This window comes from Salminus brasiliensis, chromosome 12 (assembly GCF_030463535.1).
Source record: "Salminus brasiliensis chromosome 12, fSalBra1.hap2, whole genome shotgun sequence".
Classification (NCBI taxonomy): domain Eukaryota; kingdom Metazoa; phylum Chordata; class Actinopteri; order Characiformes; family Bryconidae; genus Salminus; species Salminus brasiliensis.
In genome coordinates, this window is record NC_132889.1 from 3,493,838 (window position 1) to 3,519,282 (window position 25,445).

Here is a 25,445-nt window from a genome sequence, read left to right on the forward strand (position 1 = left end):
CACACATACACACAGTATCACTTTGGCTAGAGTGAGGGCCTTTCTCTTTCTTACTTTCCTCTCGCTTACTCTCTCTCTCTCGCTCACTCTCTGCCTCACTCTCTCTCAGTCTCTCACCCCTGACTTTTCTCTCCTCTTACTGCTTCTCAAAAGCAACGCTGCACTGAGATTGTCGACAGGCGGCCGAGCGAGTATCACTTTGAACGCTCTCTCTAACCTTTAAAGTCATCTTTAGCACTACAATGCTTCTGGGAACGCACACCCCTGTTCCGTTATCTCCCCAGATCCCTCCTCTCATTATCCCATCACATTACACTTCTCTGCACTGAGAGAGAGAGAGAGTGTGTGTGTGTGTGTCAGTCTGTGAGCAGAAGGTGCGTTCAGGTCACTGTGGTGTTTAGGGCCAGAACTGGACCCTCATGAGAACTCTGAGCTAATAGGATGAGTTTTAATTAATTTTCCCTCGTGTCAGGGGAGAAAGAGAGAGAGAGAGAGAGAGAGAGAGAGAGAGGGAGAGAGAGAGAGAGAGAGAGAGAGAGAGAGAGAGAGAGAGGGAGAGAGAGAGAGAGAGAGAGAGGGAGAGAGAGAGAGAGAGGGAGAGAGAGAGAGAGAGAGAGAGAGAGAGAGAGAGGGAGAGAGAGAGAGAGAGAGAGAGAGAGAGAGGTAGAGGGGGGCAACTGACACTGCACAAAGATTCATACTGGATCACTCCACAACTGTTACTGTAAACATTACACAAACTAAAGATTCATACTGGATTAAGATCAATCCACATTTATTACTGACTGACTGTAAAACCATTACACAGCAGATTCATACTGGATTAATAACCGACTCACTGTAAAACCATTACACAGCTGATTCATACTGGATTCATAACCGACTAACTGTAAAACCATTACACAGCATATTCACACTGGATTAATAAAAGAAACTGACTGTAAAACCATTACACAGCAGATTCATACTGGATTAATAACCAACTGACTGCAAAACCATTACACAGCAGATTCATACTGGATTAATAATCGACAGACTGTAAAACCATTACACAGCAGATTCATACTGGATTAAAGGCACGGTCCCTACAAGTACAAACATATAAAGCAGGATATAGCAGGATTTAAGACGCACAGTCAAGTAAAAAAATAAAAACATTTCAAGTTACAGGCCAACTTTGAACAATCTGACCTTGTGCTTTTTAGGCCTTTTGAAAACAAGGAGCCGGCAGCGTTCTAGCTCTGATTATTTCTGCTCTCTGAGGGAGTGCAGCGAAAGCCAATGCCAACCTGAAGCTTACAAAGTCTTACAGCATTCTTACAGGCCTCAATCACATCAGCCAGAGCTGTCAATCTCATCAGCGTAGGCTATTTCACAACAACAAAACACAGGAGAAAGCAAAAACTCCTCTAAACTTCGAAATTGCGGAGTATTTATTTATAGCCAGGCTTTGTAGATTAATAATTCATTTCTCTGGCCATGAAGGCTTATCTCAAAATGTTCCTCCTCTGATGGATTTGGGGGGAGGCACGGGTGCAAGCAGGAATAAATGAAGATCTGTTTCCCTCCATCAGATTTTAATTAGATACATCATGTTCATTCTCATTCCGCTGCTAATTACTGCCACTGCTTTTTTATTCTAGGAGGAATCAAAACAATGCGCTACAGTAATGTTTATTAAAAGGGGGCGAGGATGAAAGAATGGAAATGGGGCGAGAGTTTCCAGCTGAAAATAATCACACATCTGCCCTTTACCAGTTCAGACTGACTGATGTCCAACATAGCTTAGGGACATAACAGGAGACTTACAATAAAAATAAATATCCAGTATGAACTGAAGCTCCTCACTTGGAACATATGGAGTACAGATCTTTTCTCTCCTCCAAATTCGTTTTCCAAATTCATACTGGATTAAGATCATTTCAAAATGTAAGGCTACAAAAACTACACACTGCAAACTATACACTTTCATACTGGATTAAAGACAAATCCCAGTCAATATGTTTAGTCTGTAAAAAAACTATACATGCTGCAGATTCATACTGGATTAAAGCACTCCCTGGATTAAAGCACTAAAGACAGAACATAAGAACTATACATGGATTCATACCGGATTAAGATAATTCCAAAAAGATGACTGTAAGGCTGCAAAAACGATACACTGCAGATTCAAACTGGATTAAAGTCATATTCCAGTCATTAAGTTTAGACTGTAAAAACAGTAATTAGAATACACTGTGAAAACTACAGATTCATACTGGATTAAAATCACTCCAGAGTTACTAACAGAATGTAAAACATACATGTTGATTCACACTGGACTAAAGTTAAATCATGGTCTTTACTGTTAGACTATAAAAACTACATGTAGCAGATTCATACTGGATTAATACCACTCCACAATTGTTACAGACAGAATGTAAGACCTATATATGATACAGATTAATACTGTATTGACATCACTCCTCCATTATCACTGTAAGGCTGCAAAAACTATACGCTGCAGATTCATACTGGATTAATGTCAGATTCCAGCCATTACTGCAAAAACTCTACATGCTGCAGATTCATACTGGATTAAAATCATACCACAGTTATTACAGACAGAATAGAGGAACTATATGTGTTCTGATTCATACTGGATTGATATCACCCCTCCATTATAACTATAAGGTTGCAAAAACTATTACATACTGGATTCCAGCAAATGTAAGGGAAGTAACACAGAGGCTTATAATAAGGCCTAATATCCAGTATGTACTGAAGATTCTTATTGAGAACATATCAGCACATATCTTCTCTCTCCTCCACATTCGCTTTTATCCTCTAAAGAGTTCCCAAATTACAGCTAACGAGCTCTCACTTTATGGACTAGATTAGCCTTACACTATATTTTAATGGAGGCAAAAAAAAAAAGAAGAAAAAAAAGAAAACCAGGTCCGGTTTGTTGGCACTTGTGTAACATCAGTCATGATTATGCCTGATCAGAGAGGGCATATTAAAGAGGTTCAGAACAGATTTAGCAGATGAAAAACGTCCCAGAGCTGAAATTAAATGATGGCAGAATTAAAGAATAAACAAATACACAATTAGTGAAGGACAACTGAGTGGAAGCAGAGCCTCTTTTATTCAAATGAGTTTCTCTGTGGCTTTTAAATAAGGTTCGATTATTGCTGAGCTGTAGGGCGGTTTCTGAACATCGTGCTTGGGCCCCCATCATTTCAGTGATATTATGTTGTGTGTAAGGATGAACTGTGCAGGTCCCAGTTCTTGATCAGTAGGATACCATTTGTTGTTTGATCAGTAAATAGTAAGTAAGTGACTTTGTTTGGGGTGAAAAATGCTCAGCCGTGGTTTAACCAGCTCATTTACCACCCTGTTTACAACCCTGTTATTTTATCTTATGGTTTTCTTAAGCTCTGCTGTTATTGGCTTGTTTACGTCACAATGAAAACAGCTGCATACTAAATTATTTTTGGTAGATAATGAATAATGTATAGTGGATATTGAATAATTCATGGTGGATCCTGATTCATTCTGGGTGGATAATGCATAATTCATATTGGATAATGAATAAATCATAGCAAATACTGAGTACATGGTGGAGACTAAACTATTTTTGGTAGATAATGAATAATTTATAGAGGATATTAAATTAAAAAAAAACAGCAGATACTGAATAATTCATGGTGGATCCTGATTCATTCTGGGTAGATATTGATAAAGTTGTTTTCAGTATCGTCTGTAAATTATTCAGTTTCTACTTTTGAATTATTTATTATCCACTATGAACTATTCAGTAACCAACCAGAATTATTCAGTATCTACTATGAATTATTCAGTATCCATTATGAATTATTCAGTATCTTCTATGAAATATTCAGTATCTACTATGAATTATTCAGTATCTACTATGAATTATTCAGTATATATTGAGTAATACTTAGAATCTACTGAGGAATACTCAGTATTCATTATGAATTTTTCAGTATCTACTATGAAATATTCAGTATCCATTATGAATTATTCAGTATCCATTATGAATTATTCAGTATTCATTATGAATTTTTCAGTATCTACTGATGAATATTCAGAATCTACTGAGGAATATTTAGTATTCATTATGAATTATTCAGTATCTGCTGAGGAATATTCAATATCCATTATGAATTATTCAGTATCCATTATGAATTTTTCAGTATCTACTGATGAATATTCAGAATCTACTGAGGAATATTTAGTATCCATTATGAATTATTCAGTATCTGCTGAGGAATATTCAATATCCATTATGAATTATTCAGTATCCATTATGAATTTTTCAGTATCTACTGATGTATATTCAGAATCTACTGAGGAATATTTAGTATCCATTATGAATTATTCACTATCCATTATGAATTTTTCAGTATCTACTATAAAATATTCAGTATCTACCGAGGAATATTCAGAATCTACTGAGGAATATTCAGTATTCATTATGAATTTTTCAGTATCTGCTATGAAATATTCAGTATCTGCTGAGGAATATTCAATATCCATTATGAATTATTCAGTAGTTACTAGGAAACAAATATGTTTCTTAGGCTGTTTGAGGGCAAGGGGTTTGGTTTGGTTTGGTCATATAAATGCTGTTAGGCTGTTTCAAAGGGTAATTTGAGTGCAACCAGATTGTTCTTTGAATTGTTGTGGTTCTGTATAAAACCCTTCTTGTGTTTACTAAAGAACCCTTAAAGAACCGTCTTTTTTAAAAGAGTGTAGGTCACAGATCAAGACTCTGATTCTATATGGTGCTTAAAAGGGGTTCTTTCACTCGTAACATGAATGTTAAGAATGCTGATGGTTATCAGACCAAATGTGCTCCCCTGGACAGGCCTCAGGGTGCCAACGCTGGGCAGTACTTTGGGAACTGGCTCCAGTTAAACTGGGAGAAGCTAAGTAAATAAATAACAGCTAAGGGAAGGGCCTTGTAAAAGGGGAAGGCACTGAGCGATGCTTTAATCAAAGCTGTGGTCAGGACAGTGCGGTTTGCCCGTTTCACCCCCATATGAAGTATCGATCGCTCTTAAAAGCCGGGGTGAGGGAAAATGACAGGGGGGTTCTCCGAAGGCAGGTGCAGTGCAAATAGCCGTGGGAGTGCCGAACTGTGGACGGGTTCATTTTCCCATCGCCGGACGTTCACAAGCCGGAGAGTTAGACGGTGGTCTCGCCAAAAGACCAATTTCATTTCAGACGTCTTATAAATGTCAGGCTCAATAATGTGAAACTGATGGTGATAAACGTTGGGCCTAGAGTAGTCTGTTTGGAAACCAGATTTGCTTCATGACCTTGGGCTGATGAGTGTCCTTGAAAACTGTGTTTAACTGTACTTAAAAAGTGTGCACTTCATATGAAAATACAAAAGTATTGAGACACCTGCTCATTTATTGTTTTCGAAATCAAGGGCATTAAAAAAAGAGTATTTTATTGGGGTATCTGTCTCTACTGTCCAGGGAAGAAGGCTTTCTACTAGATTGTGGAGCAGCATTGCTGTGAGGATTTGTTGATTGATTAGTGACCCCCAACCTCATCATCCCCAACTCCCCAACTCATCCCAAAAGTACTGGATGGAGCTCCACCATCATTCCAGAAAACACAGTTCTTCCACTGCTCCACAGCTCAATGCTGGGGGGCTTTATACCCCTCTAGCCCACATCTGGCATTATTAGGCAGCATGGTGCCAATAGGCTCATAGGTTCATCTGCTCTAAAGAGTCCTATTCTATTGGCAGTACTTCTGTAGGGGTTCAACAATGGAAAACTGTATTTCCTTGGTATAGTTAAATGATGGAAGTGACAAACCGTGAACCTCAAACACTGCACTGAGCTGTAAAATGGGCCAGTTCCAAAACCCCAAAACTGTGACATCACAGTCTTGACTTGTTATATTTACACCCACAACTTTTACATAAACCCCGCCCACTAGGAAAGCATTTTACAGCTTAACGCAACCGCTACTTCAGAAGAATACAGAAGTGAGGCTAAAAAAGGCTAAAAGCTAACACTAGCCAACTGAAGGAGTCACGAATCAGTGAATAGCTGACTGGTGGAAGTGCTAATGTGGGTATCCGGGGGTTTGCAGGGGAAGTGAAGTAGGTGGAAGCTTGGTGCTAGGCTAAAGGCTAACCCTACCAGCTAGCTTACCGCACACCGTGCTGACTGAATTCCCAGGGAAACGCTATTCCATAAGACTTCGTTCTTGTTGTTACCGTGTTAAAACTTATGCTAGGCTAAGCTAGGCTAGTTGCTGTGAGCCGCCATGGTGATGTAAACCTGCTATTTAACGCAGAGCTCATCAACCGTTTTCTCCACAAGGCCTCTGTAAAGGAATGGGCAGCATGTTTTATTCAGAGGCAAAATAACAGGGTGGTAAAAAGGCTTGTAAACCAGCATATGGGCATTTTTCACCCCAACCAAAGTCACATACTTACTATTTTTATATAATTCAACGACTTAAATAGTCAATAAATGCATTCTGTGGTTTATTTGATCATGTTAAATGTATTATCCTAATAATACCATAATAAAAAATATGGAAAACTAGGTTTTTGGCATGTTTTCCAAACAAATACATGAACTAAAACCGTGTATTTAGTATTCCATTAGTACACGTGAAGTTCTCACTGTAATTAGGCATGCTGAAGCTTTTTTAACCAAATCTTGTTCCAAATAATGTTTATTGGAAGCCATGTTGATTCATTTTCCTTCTCAGTTGTGGCCAATTTCACCTCCGTCTACAGGAGACCACCTGCTGCAGCTGTAAAATAAATCCTAATCAAATGAATTAAAAAGCATGTGCATCATGAATTACAGGGCCTACTTGGAAAACAGGGGACGTCACTGTAATTGCAGATTTTCTGCTTTTAGGTTCAGGTCCCAGCAGTGCCTTGTAGGCCCTGCAAAGCCTGGAGTGTTTCTTTCTTTGGTTTATGTGTGTATGTGAGTGTGTGAGTGTGTGTGTGTGTGCTACTTGTGAGAACATCCTACTGATTTTTCTTCCCAACATCCAACTTCCCAACAGTCCACAGTCAACAGTGTTTAATACAAAAATCTCCAGTAAAGGCCTTCTATTAGGTCGCATGGCCCCCCACCCCCCATCTTGGCCCCCTCAGGCAGAGGAGGTGGATCTTCAGAGTCATGGCTCTGTAATTAGGTTTGCTTTAATGGCCGCTGGGCCGGTCAGAGGGATTCCTGTAATCTGTGTATCAGCTCACCTTGAACTCAGCTTTTTACTGCTAATCTCACCAAGACATCTACACACACACACACCCTATCACACACACACACCCTTACTTGATGCCCTGACAGATATCACATCATATATATATATATAGGTCATATCCGAACATTATGACCACCTATCTAATAGTGGGAATGACCACCCTTGGCCCTTGGACTGTTCATTATAGAGGTTAGCTGCTCCACAGTGGAGCGTTGATTGCTCTGTACCACTCGCCAGAGTCAGTGCTCCCCTCTGGCATCAATGACCCGTGGGGCACCACTGTTCTGCCGTTGCCATTACACAATCAAAGCCTCACAGCAATGCACCTCCAACATCTAGTAGAAAGCCTTCTTCTTCCCTGGACCGCAGAGACAGTTACTCCAACAAAAGCAGGACAGACCCTTTTTAATACTCTTGATTTCAGAAGTAATGAATGAGCAGGTGTCCCAATACTTTTGTCCATGTAGCGTCTTTAAACTCTAACAACTTGATGCTTACTGCTTCTCATGCTAACTGTTCCTCTGTTAGACCCCTAAACATATGCACTGTCATTCCCACCCACTCAAATGAATCACACACACACACACACACAGTACTGCATCTCCCAGCATGCCTCTCTGCCTTCCCTCGTAGTTTCCACAGCTATTAAGTAAAGGTGAGAGGAAAAGCTCAAGCATACTCCAATCGCACTGCAAAACACTCTCAAACACACACACACACACACTCTCCCAGTGCTCTCTGGGCACACCTGGCTCGTTAAGAAGCCCAGATTATCCCTAATTAGTCTCTAATTACAGCCAGGCAGAGCCCCACCCTCCACAGGTGCTGACACTGAACAGCCTCATTAATATCTTCAGCGAAGCCCAGCCAGAGAGAGGAGATCAAACAGGACCTAATTGAAGCCAGCTTAACTTCATGAGGTGGGATAATTGTGGAGGGGGGTCCTTCATATGAGCATCCAAAAACTATCGGAAGACAAATCTGCAAATATTTAATTGAGGCTTGGGGGTTGGGAAGAACGGCGGGTTACCGAAGCGATGGTGGAAAAAAACACATTCGACCCCAGAGGGCAACGAGCACAGCCAGTTTGGCTTTTATAGCTTCCCATAAAAATCATAATAGCACTGAAATTCGCAGCCCCACCGGACCGTCTGGTGCTCCATCGCCCCCCATCATCTTACGCCAATCGCGATCTGTCGTGCAAACGATGTGGAGAAGAATGCTGACGTTGAGCTGTGTTGCATTAGCCGCTGACTAGCCTCGGGGAGACCAGCGGGCCTGGCCCCACAAAGCAAACACGCACTGCTTACTGGCTTCCAGTTGATTCATGGTCAAGTGTAAAAGGCTGCAAATGCGTTTAGGTCCCAGTGATTCAGCCGCGAAACTGAATGGATTAAAAAATGAATAAATGCAAATGGAAAAGGATCATAAATATGACTGGCAGTCGCCAGCAGTGCCGTGACGAGTCGGCACCGGAGCTCTTGAGCTGGGCCCCCATTTAAGGTGCCATAAGATGCATCTACCCAGCTAACATGTCCATGTGAGGCCTGTATGGGCAGCCCAACAGGGACCCAGAAAGGTCCTTGTCCTTGGGTTTCACGTTGGTCCCACATATGGATGCCCATCAGGGTCAGTGATGGGACCATGTGGGGTTAAACATCTAGCTGGGCCCATCTAGGATGTAGTGCACAGTATACGAGGCCTAGCTGGGAACCATGTGAGATTAAGGTGGGCTGTAGCAATGAGGCCCACTCTGGAGGGTCAGAGCACCTCCCAAACATCACATTGTGGTGGTCTTGTGTGCTCCTGGTATGCAGTAGTGGTCAGTACCTAGCAAAAAAAGTGCTCCAAGGAAGGACAAGCGGTGATCCAAAGACAGGGTCATGGAGGTCCAAAGCTCATTGATATGATGGAGGCCTCACCTTGCAATTTATAGGGCTGCCACAGGACACGAGTCAGAGCCAGGCTTCCCTGTTGATGTTTCTCTTGCCTAAAAAGGTGTTCCTTTCACACAGATCCATTAAGCTCTGTAGATTACAGCTGCCAGGTCATGTTCTTTGGACTTAAATGACAAGGTCCACTCTGAGGCTGTCAGAACGTGGTCCAGGTTCGACGGAAAAAAGGAGAAAAGGACAGGAAAACTGCTCGCAATGGAATACAAATAACAGCACAGAGGAACACGACCTTGCACTGGGTTCTCCCTCTGGGCTCAGTGTAGAGGGTGAGTTAAGGTAAAGGGCAGGGAGAAGCATGACCTGGCCTAAACCCACACCACACACCACCCACACACCCCTACACACACACACACACTGCCACAAATATAATAGCTTCTCACACTTTCCATTTCTCCATTCTCCTCTCCTCTTGACTCTATCCATCTATTGTCTCGACTAGCCCAGACCTCCTGACCTGGTGAGAATAGGAATGGAAAAAAGAGAGGAGGTAAAAAAAAAGCATGCATAGAGCAGGTGAGGAAAAAATAGAAGAGAAGGACTGGAGCCGAGGAGAAAGGGGGAACAAAGGACATAAATAAAGTTCAGAGGCCTGGAGAACCCCCTGGAGAACCCCCCCCAATGAACCTATGAAAGCTCCAAATCACACAATACAAGCTGTCAAACTGCAGCTACAGACATTTTCTCATAAGAGCTATTTGGGTGGCTTTATTGAGCGGACCGGAGGACGGACCCACTCGAAGGAACACTCCGTTCTGCAGCGCTGTCCTGGAGTTGTCTCTAGCTGTGACAGCAGACCGTGCTGGACGTCCTGAGCGCTGACCTGAAGGTGACACAGCAAGTACGGAACATCTTCAGTGTCTTCTAGTGCGCTCATCATGAACAAACAAGGGAACGTTTGGAGGTGGTCTGTCTGGAAAAGGTGGTCTAAGTGGGACTTTGGGACTTTTCCACTGTGGCTAACACTCTGCAGGTAGAGCAGGCCATCGGCCCTGGGGCATTTTAGCAATTCTGACTGGGAGAGAGAGCAGGGATACTTCAACAGCACTGCAACACTTGGCGTGGCGCAACGGATAAAACAGATAATACCACTACCTACCACTTAAACTACCACACCATGTAGGAGGCTGGGGTCTGCACTAAAAATATGCTATATGCTACTATGGCAACACAGTCAGCCTTGATTTCCCATCAGTCTGGCTTCCCTCTGAAAATATCTGTTGTCAAAATTGATCAATGTGTTTGGATTTGCCATTTATTAATACTCTCAGTCCAATTTTTAATTTTTTTTACATGGTAAACTATATGGACAAAAGTATTGGGACACATGTTCATTTATAGTTTCTGCGGCAATCAAAGGTTTTTGAAAAAAGGCATTGAGCATTGCTGTGGGGATTTGCTTGCATTGAGCGTCAAGAGAGCTAGCGAGCTAGCTCAGGACATTGGAGCTGAAACTCATCCAGTCAAGTATTGGATGGAGCTCCAACTATCATTTCAGAGAATACAGCACTCCATCGCTACACAGCTCAATGCTCAAGGATTTGATTGCATTCAGCGACAAACACAATCAGGATGTTGGATGATCACCACCCCACCTCATCCCCAACTCCCCCCAACTGAAGTATTGGATGGAGCACGAACCATCATTCCAGAGAACACATACAAAACACACTGCTCTCCAGCTCAATGCTGGGGGGCTTTATACTCCTCTAGCCCACACCTGGCATTAGGCAGCATGGTGCCAATAGCTTCATGTTGATCTGCTCCAGAGAGTCCCATTCTATTGGCTGTACTTCTCTTCAAGGACTAGACAAGGTGTATGTGTGGGTGTGTGCATTTGCACAACTGTGTCAGCAACAGGTGCAACTTAAAATAGCTGAATGCGTTCATTAGAAGGGGTGTCCACAAACATTTGGACATTTTGCTACCCTTGAACCGTTTTTCGCTTTTTGACATAACAGAATCCGGCAGCTGTTGGGTGGCTTTATTGAGCGGACCGGAGGACGGACCCACTCGAAGGAACACTCCGTTCTGCAGCGCTGTCCTGGAGTTGTCTCTAGCTGTGACAGCAGACCGTGCTGGACGTCCTGAGCGCTGACCTGGAGGTGACACAGCAAGTAGGGAACATCTTCGGTGTCTTCTAGTGCGCTCATCATGAACAAACCAGGGAACGTTTAGAGTCTGTCAGGAAAAGGAAGGACTTTGAGTGACATGTGATTTTGATGAATCTGTCCAGAGCAGTCCCAGAAATGGAATATGAATATTGGACATAGGATTATTATAGACTGTCATTGTTTTCAATGGAAGGCTTAGACACTGTGTTAAAGCTAACCCTCCAGTGCGGAGGTTGTACTTTGGGATTGCAATCCTGTCCGGAACAATATTAGGTGATGTCTAGAAGAACCATTAAGTGTGAACCATTAAAAGACCCCAAAACCCTTCTTTTGATGTACAGGTTCTTTAAAAGTGGTTCTTCTCTGGCACCACGGCCCAACTCCTCCCATCCATTACCACGCACTATAAAACCATTCCTCCACTTTTCTCGTTCTTGTGACGAAAACTGGCACCCCATGATCCTCCTGATGGTCCAATTATATTCAACCTCTACCTGGCAAGGGAGGGTCTGGCTTTGGGTCCCATCACCAGAACTCCAGCCCAAATTTCTCAAGTTCTCCTTCCTTGCCTCAGCTAGCGTGGTCCACACTTTGGTCCACCGTTATCTTTAGAGTGTAGCTGAGCATCTCACGGGGGAGCTAACCGATTATGTTCGTCCCGGAACAGCTGATCTGAGGTCAGCTGACAACTTAGTCAAGTTAATCGTCACTGCTGATTGAGTAGTTTTTGGACTTGGGCACCTTTCCCAAGTTTGAACACTTGCTAGTTCCATTGAATTTTTGACACTTCAGGTCCAGACCTGTCCAGTGTCCTCGTCGCTAATCACGGCCATGCCACCAACGGTGAATTCCGTGAAGTACCCAAACACATTACAATGCTTACGATGAGAAAAGTTACTTTTTAGTCTTTTCAGGATGAGTCTTGGTGCTACAGCACCGTGCCAGGCCAGGCGGTCCAATATTTAAACCCCTTCGCCCCTTAGACACCCCACAGCCTCTCTCTACCCACCCATACACCTCTGTTCTGTTCCCCCATCCCTCCATTTCCCAATCAATATCCATCTCCATAGCGACCCCACCTCAATATCATCTCATCCACACCAGACCGGCATGTACAAGGATCGATCCCAGAAAGAGATCGCAGGAACGAAATTGAAAATTGAACGACGCGTCCACTGGAGAATCGATGGAGAAATACGGCGAGACGCTGGTGGCCACATTAATTAATAAATGAATGGATGGCGTAAGAGTGACAGCGATGAAGGTCATTAGGGAGGGCTTTTTCCCTCATCTTTTCATCTCTGTCCCACCTTTCCTTTTATGGGGGATCAGTAATCAAGCTCTCGACAGATGCACCCTGTCTGCCCTGTCTCGAGGGCGTCGTAAGCACGGCTCGATAAGTACAAGGGGACGCCGCGGTGCAGGACGCTTTAGCAGGGAATCGGAGAGGACAGTAAAGTTTGAAGGAGTGGAAGCAGCCCAGTTAGAGGACATCACAACTCGATACAGGGCTGAGAGCATAGGGCTTTTATATGGGTACCGGTGCGGTCTAAACATGAACATTGAGGAACAGCGTAACCGGAATGCAATGCAATGGGAATGTGACACGACCGTGACCCCTGGATCGCCCCTCAGCCTCGTCTCCACCTCAGCAGGCATGCAGCGGTCATTACCAACCAAAAGTGCTCTGAGGAAGGACAAGCAGTGACCCGTTGACAGGGTCACGGACACCCAAAGCTCACTGATGTGATCCATGAAGGCCCCACCTCATAACCTACGTCTGAAGGTGTCCAGATACCACAGGACGCCTTCAGAGGTCTTATGGAGTCCATGCCTCGACGGGTCAGAGCCGTTTTGGTGGTACGAGGGGGTTTTAATGTTATGCTCTTTAAAAATCATGTAGGGTTGAGGGAACAACCGAACACTACCAGAAAGACAGATGGTATTGACCTCAACACAGGGTCAGTGTTGAATGATGTAGCCTCAGTTTAAGGCCGTTATGGTGATGACATGAGTAAAGACACCACGGACAGTGTGTTGGACAGTCTGGGCTTGGCTGTAAACAGCCGGAAGGAGGGGTTTCGTTGCATTTTCTGCAGCACAGAAGATAAATCTGACACTGCTTCCTCAGGCATTGCCCTTTCTGACATGCCATCTCTCTCTCTCACTGTTAGAGGTTAGTGGGTATGGCCATTGGACTATTGCAGGTTATTGTGTGTTGGAGGCCAGGTCGGGCCAGGCCGGGCCAGGCCGGGCTGTGTCACCTGTAAGATAGCACCGCTGCCAGCTTTGATTGATTTTTTTGGAAGATCGAAATCCATAATCCGGGATTAATTTTCGGAAGCGTGTCTTCCACCCATCATTCCAGCTGACTGCAAAATTCTCCAGCAGACAGTCTTTTCTTTTCTACAGAGCTACCAGAGCAACTTCCTGGTAGCGACTGTATATTATAACAAGCAGACCAACAGGCAAGATTTACACTATATGTCCATTTGTTTGTGGACACCCTTTCTAATCCCTTTCTAGGTCCAGAGACCTACAGGACCTATAACCTATGAGCACCATGCCTGCCCTAATGCCAGGCGTTGGCTAGAGGGGTATAAACACCCCCCAATCCCCCCGCAGCTTTGGGATGTGGAGTAGTGGAAGAAGTAGGTGCTCCTACAATACTTTTGGGATGAGTTGATGGGGTGGTGATCATCCAACATCCTGACCTCACCGATGCTTTTGCTTTTCGCTGAATGCAATCAAGTCCTCACAGCAATCCTCCCTTCACTGAACAGTAGAGACAGTTACTCCAACCAAAGCAGGATTAGCTCTTTTTTACCACCCTTGATTGCAGAAGAAACAATGAAATGAGCAGGTGTCTCAATACTTTTGTCCATTTTGCATACATGCTGAAGTTTTCATAGTTCACAGTGGCTAAGTGCCCTAACACACATTAGCATATGACCTGTATGCTAAGTAGGAGTTAGCTGGTGAGCTAGCCAAACATCTCCGTGACCTCTTAGATAACACACAAGCATGGCTCTACTGGGTGGCATAGCTAGCATAAATAATGAGCGTTTACAGGCAGGAAGAATTGGCCATGCTAATTGCAGATCTATTCGTAGCTTTTTGCTGGAGTGGGAAATTACACAGGTGCTCGTTGCAGAGAGGCGCTGTTGGAGAACTCTAGGAACTGCAGGAACTAGGAAAACCCATGGGGGATGGGAGAAGGCCCGGTAAGGGTCTGATGAAGATGTGTAAGTGAACATCGGCAGGTTGGCTTGCAGCAGGCGCCGCCACTACGGCTAGCTTCGGGGGGAAAGGCAGGTGCCACGGGGCTCGCTTTGAGTAATTCCGCCCTGTCATGAATATGGAACGACTCCCCTCACGCTACATTAGGCGGCTCGTTGGGGCAGAGCGGCGGCGCAGGCCGTCTCTCCTGCGTCTGAAGCCCGCGCAGGGCAGCGGTGGCGGAGCAGCGGGTGTCTAATGCAGCGAGGCGCCCTCGCTCAACAGCCATGCTGCCAGACTCCCTCAAACGACAGCAGAGCGACGGATCTAATGCAGCGCAGCGGGCCGCAAAACAAACCCGCTGCCTACTGCAGTGCGCGGCCGTGTGCCTGTGTGTGTGTGTGTGTGTGTGTGTGTTTGTGTATACGTGTGAGACAGACTGCATGAGTGAATAGGAGAGAGAAAGAGAGAGAGAGTGCTTGAGATCCAGAACAGTGAGGATGCTAGTCAGCAGCTGGACGTTTCTGTGTTCTGATTGGACGAGGTCATAATAGTCCCTATGCGGTGGTCATCTATACACACGTCCACAAAACACGCCTACACTTTCAAGGACACATATTCTGCCCTTGCTTGTGTTTTTATATACTGATGTATTCAGATTTAGCATGATGAAGTAGCCTGCAGTAGTTTGTGACATCACAACCGCAAAACACTTGTTGTTTTTCATGGTAGTGACATCACAAGCAGGTTTTCCTCTTGTGACATCAATGCCACAAAAAAGGCTGTAGCAGTTTGCATGGTTGTGACATCACAACCACAAAAAGCTGCAGTACTTTGCATGTCTGTGACATCACAACCACCAAACACTGGTTGTTTTTCATGGTTGTGACATCACAACCACATTAAGTAGTCTGCAGTAGTTTTTGACATCACACACATGATGAAGTAGGTTTTCCTCTTATGACATCACAACCACAAAAAGCTGCAGTACTTTGCATGGTTGTGACATCACAACCACCAAACACTGGTTGTTTTTCATGGTTGTGACATCACAACCACATTAAAGTAGTCTGCAGTAGTTTTTGGCGTCACAACCATGACAAAGTAGATTTTCCTCTTATGACATCACAACCACAAAAAGCTGCAGTACTTTGCATGGTTGTGACATCACAACCACCAAACACTGGTTGTTTTTCATGGTTGTGACATCACAACCACATTAAAGTAGTCTGCAGTAGTTTTTGACATCACAACCATGATGAAGTAGGTTTTCCTCTTATGACATCATAACCACAACAATCTGCAGTACTTTGCATGGTTGTGACATCACAAGCACCAAACACTGGTTGTTTTTCATGGTTGTGACATCACAACCACATTAAAGTAGTCTGCAGTAGTTTTTGACATCACAACCATGATAAAGTAGGTTTTCCCCTTATGACATCATAACCACAACAATCTGCAGTACTTTGCATGGTTGTGACATCACAAGCACCAAACACTGGTTGTTTTTCATGGTTGTGACATCACAACCACATTAAAGTAGTCTGCAGTGTTTTTTGACATCACAACCACATTGAAGTAGGTTTTCCTCTTGTGACATCACAACCCCAAAAATCTTTGAGGCCACAACAATGCAAACTACTGCAGCTTATTGTGACATCACAACCACATAGAAACTGTGGTAGTTTTTGTGATGTTGAAACACAGTACGATAACTATACTTCAGACTACGTCAGCCATGAGTAGTAGACATCACAACCACGATGCATTCAGTTCAGGTTTCCATAACATCTGCCCCTTTAAAGTCACCTTCCAGTGAACTGCAGTGGGAGACACGGATACACCTACCCAGCATAGCACAGCCAGAAAGACAGAGTGTGTGTGTGTGTGTGTGTGTGTGTGTGAGACATGCAGGAGAGAAAGAAGGTAAAAGAAATTCAAGTGTGTTGACAATGTGGTAGGATGTGTGTGTGTGTGTGTGTGTGTGTATGCAAAGTTTCGCAAACTACTGCAGCTTTCCAAACGAGCTGTATAAGTGACAGCAAACAGACCGCTCCATTAGGTCTTCTCTCTCTCTCTCTCTCTCTCTCTCTCTCTCTCTCTCTCTCTCTCTCACACACACACACATACACACACACACACACACTCCCTCCCCTGCTCGTCTCATTTCATGCAGCCAATTTACAGTCTCTGCATGTCTCCTTCATGCTAAAACAAACTTTCCCTCCCTCGCTTTCATCAGCAGACTCTCTCTCTCTCTCTCACTCACACACACACACACACACACTCACGCTCAGAACATGGAGGCCTTTAATTTGATCCATCTGGCGTTAAACTCTGGACCAGTGAGGTGCCAGTCAGACAGTCTCCTCACATCCAAGGAAGAGAAAAGCGCACAGATCCCGTCTTTCAGTGAGGGGGGGGACGGGGGATGGAGGGGGGCGGGGGGGTTATGTGCTGACCCCCCTGCCTGGATAGGAGTGATCCACACAGGCAGTGTCTGTCAGGCTCTTGTTGCTATGATATCTGGTTCTGTACACCGTTCTTCTGCATAGCAGAGCGCCTTTTATTCACCGTCACGTGCTGCGCTCACAGGCCGTGCCTCCGTACGTTTGCTGAAGCTCATCGGGGAGCGGCGTTCGGTGTACAGAGCCCGCAGACAATGGGTTTTACGCAGAGCGGCTCCGGATGATGCCAACGGTTCTGTAATGTTCTAATGTTCTAATGAAACCAATCGGTACAGGGTTATGCTTCCCGGCCAGTTTATCGGAAACCCTGTGATGCTCCTGTGCAACTGTGGACCTCTACTCTATGAGTCCTGTGGGGTCCTGATCTCCTATATAGGTACTGGAGCTGATAGAACGGGCCAAAGTTCAGTACAAACCTAGGGTGGTCTTAAGGTTCTGATATGACTGTATGAGCTCACACTGAGAGACACAGCCTCTAAAACTGCACTCTTTAAAATGAAGGCGCTTGTTTGGGATGTGGTGCCCAACCTACTCGTTAGGACCGACACAGGTCTCCTTCCACACATGTGCAAACCAGCCACCGGCTCTCTTCCAGCTGCCGCCGATGTGATGTCACCAGGCAACCAGACAGCGCTCAGAGAGAGAGAGAGAGAGAGAGAGGAAGAGCGACATCCAAACACCCAGAGAGAGCAAGGCCTGTTGTGCTCTCTCAGGCTCTGGCTGCTGATGGCATGCAGCTTGACCCGGGATTCAAACCAGTGATTCTTGGGTCATAGCGACTCTCTCTCTCTCTCTCTCTCTCTCTCTCTCTCTTTGTTCTCTCACTTTCTCTATCTGCTTACCTTTGTCCTTTGCTATCCTCTCTCTCTCTCTCTCTCTCACTCTCTCACTCTCTATCACAGCAGTTCCTTTTCTGTATCACATCTTCAGGCTGGAGCTGATCAGCAGCTGATGCTGTTGCTGTTAAACTGGCAAAGCCGGAGAGAGAGCGAGAGAGAGCGAGAGAGAGAGAGAGAGAGAGAGGAGAGGCGTCTCATTGAGAGTCTGAACACACATCCCAACTGCCCTCTCCCCAGGAAACTGACAAACCTCCTGCATGTGCCTTATATACTGTGTCTCAAACACTCAACTCATGGCACACACACACACACACACACACACACACACATATATATATATATATATATATATACATATATAGATACACATTCTCACACAAACACACTCACAGCAGTCGGGCTAGCCCTCACTGGAGGTCAGCATGGTGTCTCGAGCACAGCAGTTTAAGCGAGTGGGTTTCGGTGACTGTGTATTACCTCACTCACTGTGTGCAGGGTACATACAGTCATGTGAACAACATCTACCAACCTGGAGAGAGCACGGCCAAATGTGCTCTCTCAGACTCCGGATGCTGATGGCAAAGCTGCATGGCTCGAGATTGGAACTCTTGACTCCCGGGCTATAGTGGAAGTGTCTCAGACCGCTGAGCCACTCTTTGCGTCTTTTACTAGCATGGCCACGTTTCAGATGTGATACCAGGTTGTCGTTTTTGACAGGAAAGGTTTCCTCCTTGCATAGCTTTCATAAAAAACCTTCCCTGAAAATGTTGTCTGATCCCTTTCTGATGGTAGATGCTGTTCTTTGACATCAGCTGTGGCCATGTCTTCAGTTGTATGTGCTTGGTTATATTACCTGCCTCCTTCAGTATTGATGACATGAAGATTACATGTTTATATTTTGAAATATGATCAAAAAAGACTGTCCTACATTTTTTTTTATGACTTTGATTGCTCATCTGTTTACTCTGCTTTTGTGAGTGGTCTGCTCGTGGTATTCCAGGTGAGCGACTGTTTGAAATGTTAGCAGTGATGGCAACGCAGCTGGAGGAATTTTAACAAACATGGCCTAGGATGCTACCAGCTACCCTCTCCCCTCTCTCTCTCTCTCTCTCTCTCTCTCTCAAGCCTCAAGGGAGCGCTTGTTTAGAAATAATTATCCTTTACAGCTGGTAAACTAAGCTTAGCACAATGCGCTAGCTCTACACGATCTGTAACGCGGCTGCACTACGACCACCTGCCCTCTTCGCTTAACTGAGAAGTGTTACATTCGTCTTCAGAGAGCATGTCACACGATCACTCAGACACTGGTTCAGGCCTGAAGATTTCTAACCCTATTGATTAGTGCTGGTCGTGACTGATCACCTGCTACAGGAGGCTGCAGGGTGCCAGAAAGAAGCAATGCTAACACTTCAGAGCACAAGGGAACAAAAGCAGTGAAGTAAGAAGCTTATCTGTAAGATAGATGAACAAATACGCGAACATGCATGAACATGGCCATCGCCGGCCTGGTGCCGAAGCTGGTGGCGCTCCTGGGGTCGAACTTGCATTGGCGAGACAAGGGTGAGGCCTACAATACTCTCCTCATCCTCTTCATTGTCTCTTCAGTGATGATCATGTCTGCTGAGCCTGGACTACTAGCAAGTGAACCACAATGCTAGCAAACTAGTAGCATTAGACCAGCTCTTGTATCAGTATGCAAGCCCTCAGAGCATGATGAAGCAATCAGTGAGCAACGAATTACATAATTAAAAACAAATACATATATCTAAAAATTACTTTGCGTGTGTAAGGTGGCAGTAATTTCAGGCTCCTGCAGATGGCGCTGCATGAGAATGAGGGGACTATAGACAGCTGTGGGGTGTGCGGCAGGGCTCAGAGTTTGAGAAGAGTACAGTGCAGTGAGTGTCTTGTGAGTGTAGTGCAGTGAGTGTTGGATTGTGTGGAAAAAGCAGAAACAGTTAATGATTGGCTAAAAGGAGTGATTGCTGTGGGCGTGGCTAAAGGCCATAGTGAGAAGGAAGTAGCTGAATCTGCAGGAGTACAGAAGCTTACGGTTATACGGGTCTACCAGCAGTGGCAGAAATCCCAGCCTACAGAGACTCTGAGCCCTGTCGCACACCCCGCAGCTATCTATTGCCGAATCATTCTTCTGCAGCGCCATCTGCAGGAGCCTGAAGTTACTACCACCTTAAACACGTATGCATGACCGTATGCTTCCATACACCTGCAGATTCAGCTACACTTCACTATATGGTCTTTGCCACAATCACTTCTTTCAGCCAATCATTAACATCTGCTTTGCGACCCATTTTCCACACATCCCAAGAGACATTCACTGCACCGCACTATTCTCACAGTATGAGCACACCCTACAGGTACTTATAGCCCGATCATCCTTGTGCAGCGCCATCTGCAGGAGCCTGAAGTTACTACCACCTTAAACAGGGAGCTTATATAATGCAATGAAAAGCCTAGACGTAAATGGAAAAGCAAGGCTAGCAGGCTAGTAGCAGTAAGCCAGTATACTGGTATATGCACATTTTCTCTCCTGGCACCCACTGCCTTTTGTTCATGATGCAACCCAGTGCCAAGAACAGGTTAGATTCCCCGGTGACACGACCCCTCCCCTTGCTCCGAAAAATCTGACAATGCCTGGTAAAGACCCCGTAGCTTGAATTCCACCAATTCCCCCACTGAGCTACACAGCTTCAAAGACTAGCAGGTGCTAGCTTAGGGTAGCGTGGTGTAGAACTAGAAGAAAGGAGGAGGGGGTGAATGAATTAATAAGAAAGTGAATTGGGAGGAAGAATTACAATCGCTCAGCCTGTCCGATCTTGATGTTTGCTATGTTGCTCTAGCCGCTGCTTGATGGCGCTGGCTGAGCGTGAGGGGCGTAATTTAAGGCGTGATGGCCACGTTGCTCAGAGCCAAACATAAATCTGCCTCATCACAATTAAGGCAAGGGCATGGTGAAGGACAGGTCTTATTTGAGCGAGGGAGGGGCGAGGAGGAGGGGGCCGAGAGTGAGGTAATTGAACCCCGAACCTACACCAGACGTCTCCTCTTTATGAAAAATGATCGTCTTCATCCCACTTGGCCATATCGACCACCTGATATGACGCAATTCTGCAAGAGGGCTGACCGAATAGCCACACTGGGCGTTTTTGACTCCCCTAGCCAAAGCCAAAGCCCTGGAGCGCTCTGGCTCGCCCGTTTCAATAAGGCATGGAAGTTAATTAAAAGTGCACTTATATATCTCCAGAACATTTCTGTGCGTGTCACTCATTCGGGCGGGGGGCACTTTCAGAGGCGACCTCTAATAAAGAATCGGAAAGAAAACGCAGTGCAAATAAAGGCATCTGAATGAGAGACCCGGTTTCCCTGGGGATATTAACATTCCTTATCGCATCTAATGGAATTTCTTCACTCTGTAACACAGCTGCGATCATTAATTTGGAGATGTGGAGAATGGAATTAAAGCAGGAAAGCTAGCGACAGCAGCTACATGTGCCATTTAATCAGATCGGCGAGCTCGTTTTTTTGTCTGAACATGCAAAAAAAATGCCCTATTAGTCTAATCATTAGGATCTACACCGAGCGACCAATTATGTGCATTCGCTGTGTACGGCATGTATCTACTGTACAGCTGTGTACCATCCTGAGCACTGCTGTAGACCTAGGTCTGGGATCTGGCATCAGGTTGGTCAGGTCAGTGTTCTCACATTTGTTTAAAACACCACCATTCCATTCCAGCAGCCATAACATTAACACCACCTCCTTGCTTCCGCCCGCTTTATCAACTCCAGTTCTATAGGTCCACACTGTATCCTTCTGTTTCCCTGTATACTCTGTTATCAGCCTCCTTCACTTCAATGGTCAGGACCCCAGAGGACTGACCACCACAGAGCAGGCTGTAGTATTTGGGTGGTGGGTCAGTCATTCTCAGCACTGCAGTGATGGTGTGGGGCAACAGATAACACCACTACCTGCCAGTAAGCTATTACACCCTGTGGGAGACCAGGGTTCGATTCCTGGTCTGGGTGACTGTGCTGTGCTACACCAATAAGAGTCCTTGGGCAAGACTCCTAACACTACATTGGCCCTCCTCTGTAATACAAGTAACCTTGTAAGTCGCTCTAGATAAATGCTATAAATGTAAATGTAATGTAGAGGTGGTGGTGAGTGTGTTAGTAGTGTGTGTTGTGCTGGTACGAGTGGATCAGACACAGCAGTGCTGCTGTGCTGTATGGTAAGTGGAGCTGGACAAATGGACAATGAGTGTAGAAACAAGGAGGTGGTATTAATGTTATGGCTGATTGGAAAATTCCACAGAAGCCTTAACCGCTGAATCTAATGTTTGAGACTAACTTTCGGTTTTTCCTGCAGAAATTTGTAAGGGGATTTTGTCCACACCCCCTTAAAGTGTACAAATTGAATGATTTCGAGGTCTGGACTCTGGGGTGGTAAGTCAACTGTTCTGAGAGTACCAGCAATCGTTCTTCTTTATCTGTTTCCTTTTGTCAGTGAGAGCTTCTTGATCATCTCCACCTCCTTTCAGACTCTTTCTTCTCACAGTGGAAGGATGGACAGAAACACCTGTGGATCTTTTCAGATCTGAAGCGAGAGTGAAGCTTATTTTTCTACCCCTAAAGCTCTCAGTACAATATCTGGTAGGGGTTTTGAAGGTCTACCATGGTTGATAGGGGTCTTATTTTCAATGTATCTTTGCACGGTAGTTTTGGAAACTCACATTCTCATGCAAGGTTAGCTTGCATGTTACATATACACTAGGATTAGCTTGTATGTAGCGTATACACTGTGCTACATACAAAAGTTTGTGGACACCCATTTTGATGAATGCACTCAGCTACTTTAAATTGCACCCATTGCGGGCACAGATATGCAGACGTAAACACACAGCTTGTCTAGTCCCTGTAGAGAGATGTTATCAACAGAATAGGACAACCTGGAGCAGATATGAATATAAATATGAACCTATTGGCACAATGCTGCCTAATGCCAGGCGTGGGTTAGAGGGGTATACAGCCCCCCAGCATTGAGCTGTGGAGCAGTGGAAGTGGAACGGTGTTCTCTGGAATGATGGATGATGGTGCTCCATCCAATACTTTTGGGATGAGTTGGGCAGTGGGGGGATCATCCAACATCCTGACCATCCTAACGCTCTTGAATGCAATCGTAACTGAATGCAATCAAATCCTCACAGCAATGCTCTTCAAAATCCATTAGAAACTCTTTCTCAGTTACTCCAGAGACAGTTACTCCAACAAAAGCATAATAAACGCTTTATTATACCCTTGATTTGTGAGATTTTGAGAATAAACAAGTGTCCCAATACTTATGTCCATATAGTGTATGTAGCATGATCACTTCAGAGTCTATTCATTCAAAGGATGAGAAAGAATAAAAAGATCTAGGACTCATCTGGATGTTAATGCCATACTGCCAAATGATAGCACATCCTCTGCTCTCTGCTTGTCAAACCTTGGGATGACTGACAGGTGATGTCATATTAGGCCAGGGTCACCCGCCCTGGGTGATGATCCACCTAACCCGACCGCAGTGGCTGATGATGAATTTGAGGCATGGTGCCAAAAAAGAAGCATGGCTGATGACTGTGTCTGGCAGGTGGGCTCGTTTAGCTCCCCACCCACTGACAGAGGGAGGGCTGGGGGACCCTCATTTGACAAAGTCATCCCGTGCGACTGATTACACCTTAATGATGAATGCGTACCTGGCGTAGTCGGCAGGGGTTCGGAGAACGACAATTAGTGCCATGTCGATCCGCCGAAACATGGCCGACATTCTCTACCCACCCCCCACCCTCTTCACCCACCTCCTCTCCATTAGTGCCAAGCTGCCACAGTGAGCACCAGAGCTGATGAACAAAGAGAACGAATGTAGGAGCTAAATAGCGAGAGAGGAATGAGAGCGGCATCGAGAGGACAATGAAAAGCCTGGCCTAGCTACGTTATCATCATTAGTATTAATAAACACAGAGCGAGGGGAGAGGGGAGTGGAATAGAGGGAAAAAACGAGGCATGGTGAACAGATGAGATCAGGCCGAGGGGAGTGGGATGGGGGGCGGAAAAGAGTGGTGCCGTGGCAACCAGGTCAACGTGATGAATGAAAGCGTCTCACGGGGACCGGCGAAGATGTGGAATGCGCTTTTGTCCTGTCCACCGCAGACACAATGAAGGCTTTGTGGGATAATTAAGTAGCGTGAGGGCGGATCTATTGCGACTGTCCTACAATCCTGCTGAGAACGGGACGGGGGGCAGGAAGGGCAGTTGGAATGAGGAGCTTTTTTCCAGGAGGTGCATGATTAGAAGGGTGTACGAGCACAAAAGGGCTGCAGCCAGTGCTCTAAATCTCATGAATGAACAATTCTTTGTAAATCTCACTTTGCACATTCCATAGGGTCCCAAAGAAGTGCCATTGTACCCCTTAAAACTGAGCACATGACATCAGTTAACAGCAGTAAAGGTCTTCAAGACATTCAGAGGTCCTACAGTGTCATCACCAAACCAAAGTAGGGACTGACAGGCAAACTTTCCTGTTCCTACACTCCGTTTTTCCCGATTCCCAACATCAGGGGTCATCAATTAGGGAAATCGTTAAATCGTGTTCTGCACTGGGCCCCCCAGGACTGGAAATGATAACCCATGTCCTGTGCAATCTGGACATTTTCCCCAAATTCTACTGACAGAGGGAGGGCTGGGGGACCCTCATTTGACAAAGTCATCCCGTGCGACTGATTACACCTTAATGATGAATGCGTACCTGGTGTAGTCGGCAGGGGGTCGGAGACAGACAATTAGTGCCATGAATGACAACCGCTCTCCTCTCAGGGGTGTGGAAATCGACTGACTCACACCTAGACACTTGACTCAGACTCGCACCCAGAGATGCAAAACTTCAATTACCCAAGAGACTCAGGAATTGACTCTGACGTAAGACCTTGAGTTACACCTCAGGGGCTCGAAAATTGACTGACTTGCACCAAGAGACTTGACTCAGACTCCCAGCCAGAGATTCAACTTGGATTCCCAGATTCTCAAGAGTTGACTCTGACTCACACCTCAGGGGCTCGAAAATCGACTGACTCACACCTAGAGACTTGACTCAGACTCGCACCCAGAGATTTGAGACTTGACTCAGACTCCCAGCCAGAGATTCAACTTGGATTCACCCCAGAGTCTTAAGAGTTTACTCTGACTCACATGCCAGCGACTCAATTTTTACTTGCACCCAGGGATTTGAGACTTGACTCAGACTCCCACCCAGAGATTCAACTAGGATTCCCAGAGTCTCGAGAGTTGACTCTGACTCACACCTCAGGGGCTCGAAAATTGACTGACTCACACATAAATCCTTGACTCTGACTTGCACCAGGAATCTGAGACTCAGACTCCCACCCAGAGATTCAACTTGGATTTACCCCAAAGACTGGAGAGTTGACGCCAATGACTCCATTCTTACTTTGGACCCAGAGATTTGAGACTTGACTCAGACTCCCACCCAGAGATTCAACTAGGATTCCCAGAGTCTCGAGAGTTGACTCTGATTCAC

At 45.3% G+C, this 25,445-nt stretch overlaps 1 protein-coding gene across 4 annotated transcripts in view; it reads left to right on the plus strand.

The window, feature by feature from the left end:
* The window catches only part of rps15a (ribosomal protein S15a), a 336,047-nt gene that overhangs the window by 241,389 nt on the left and 69,213 nt on the right, over positions 1-25,445 (plus strand). Inside the window, exon 1 of one of the 4 annotated variants that reach the window (XM_072693355.1) lies at positions 6,891-6,894. The exons of the other annotated variants lie outside the window; for them this stretch is intronic. The gene's annotated coding sequence lies outside the window, so the exon portion shown is untranslated. Of the gene's footprint in view, positions 1-6,890; positions 6,895-25,445 lie in introns of those variants that run through there. 4 annotated transcript variants of the gene reach the window in all.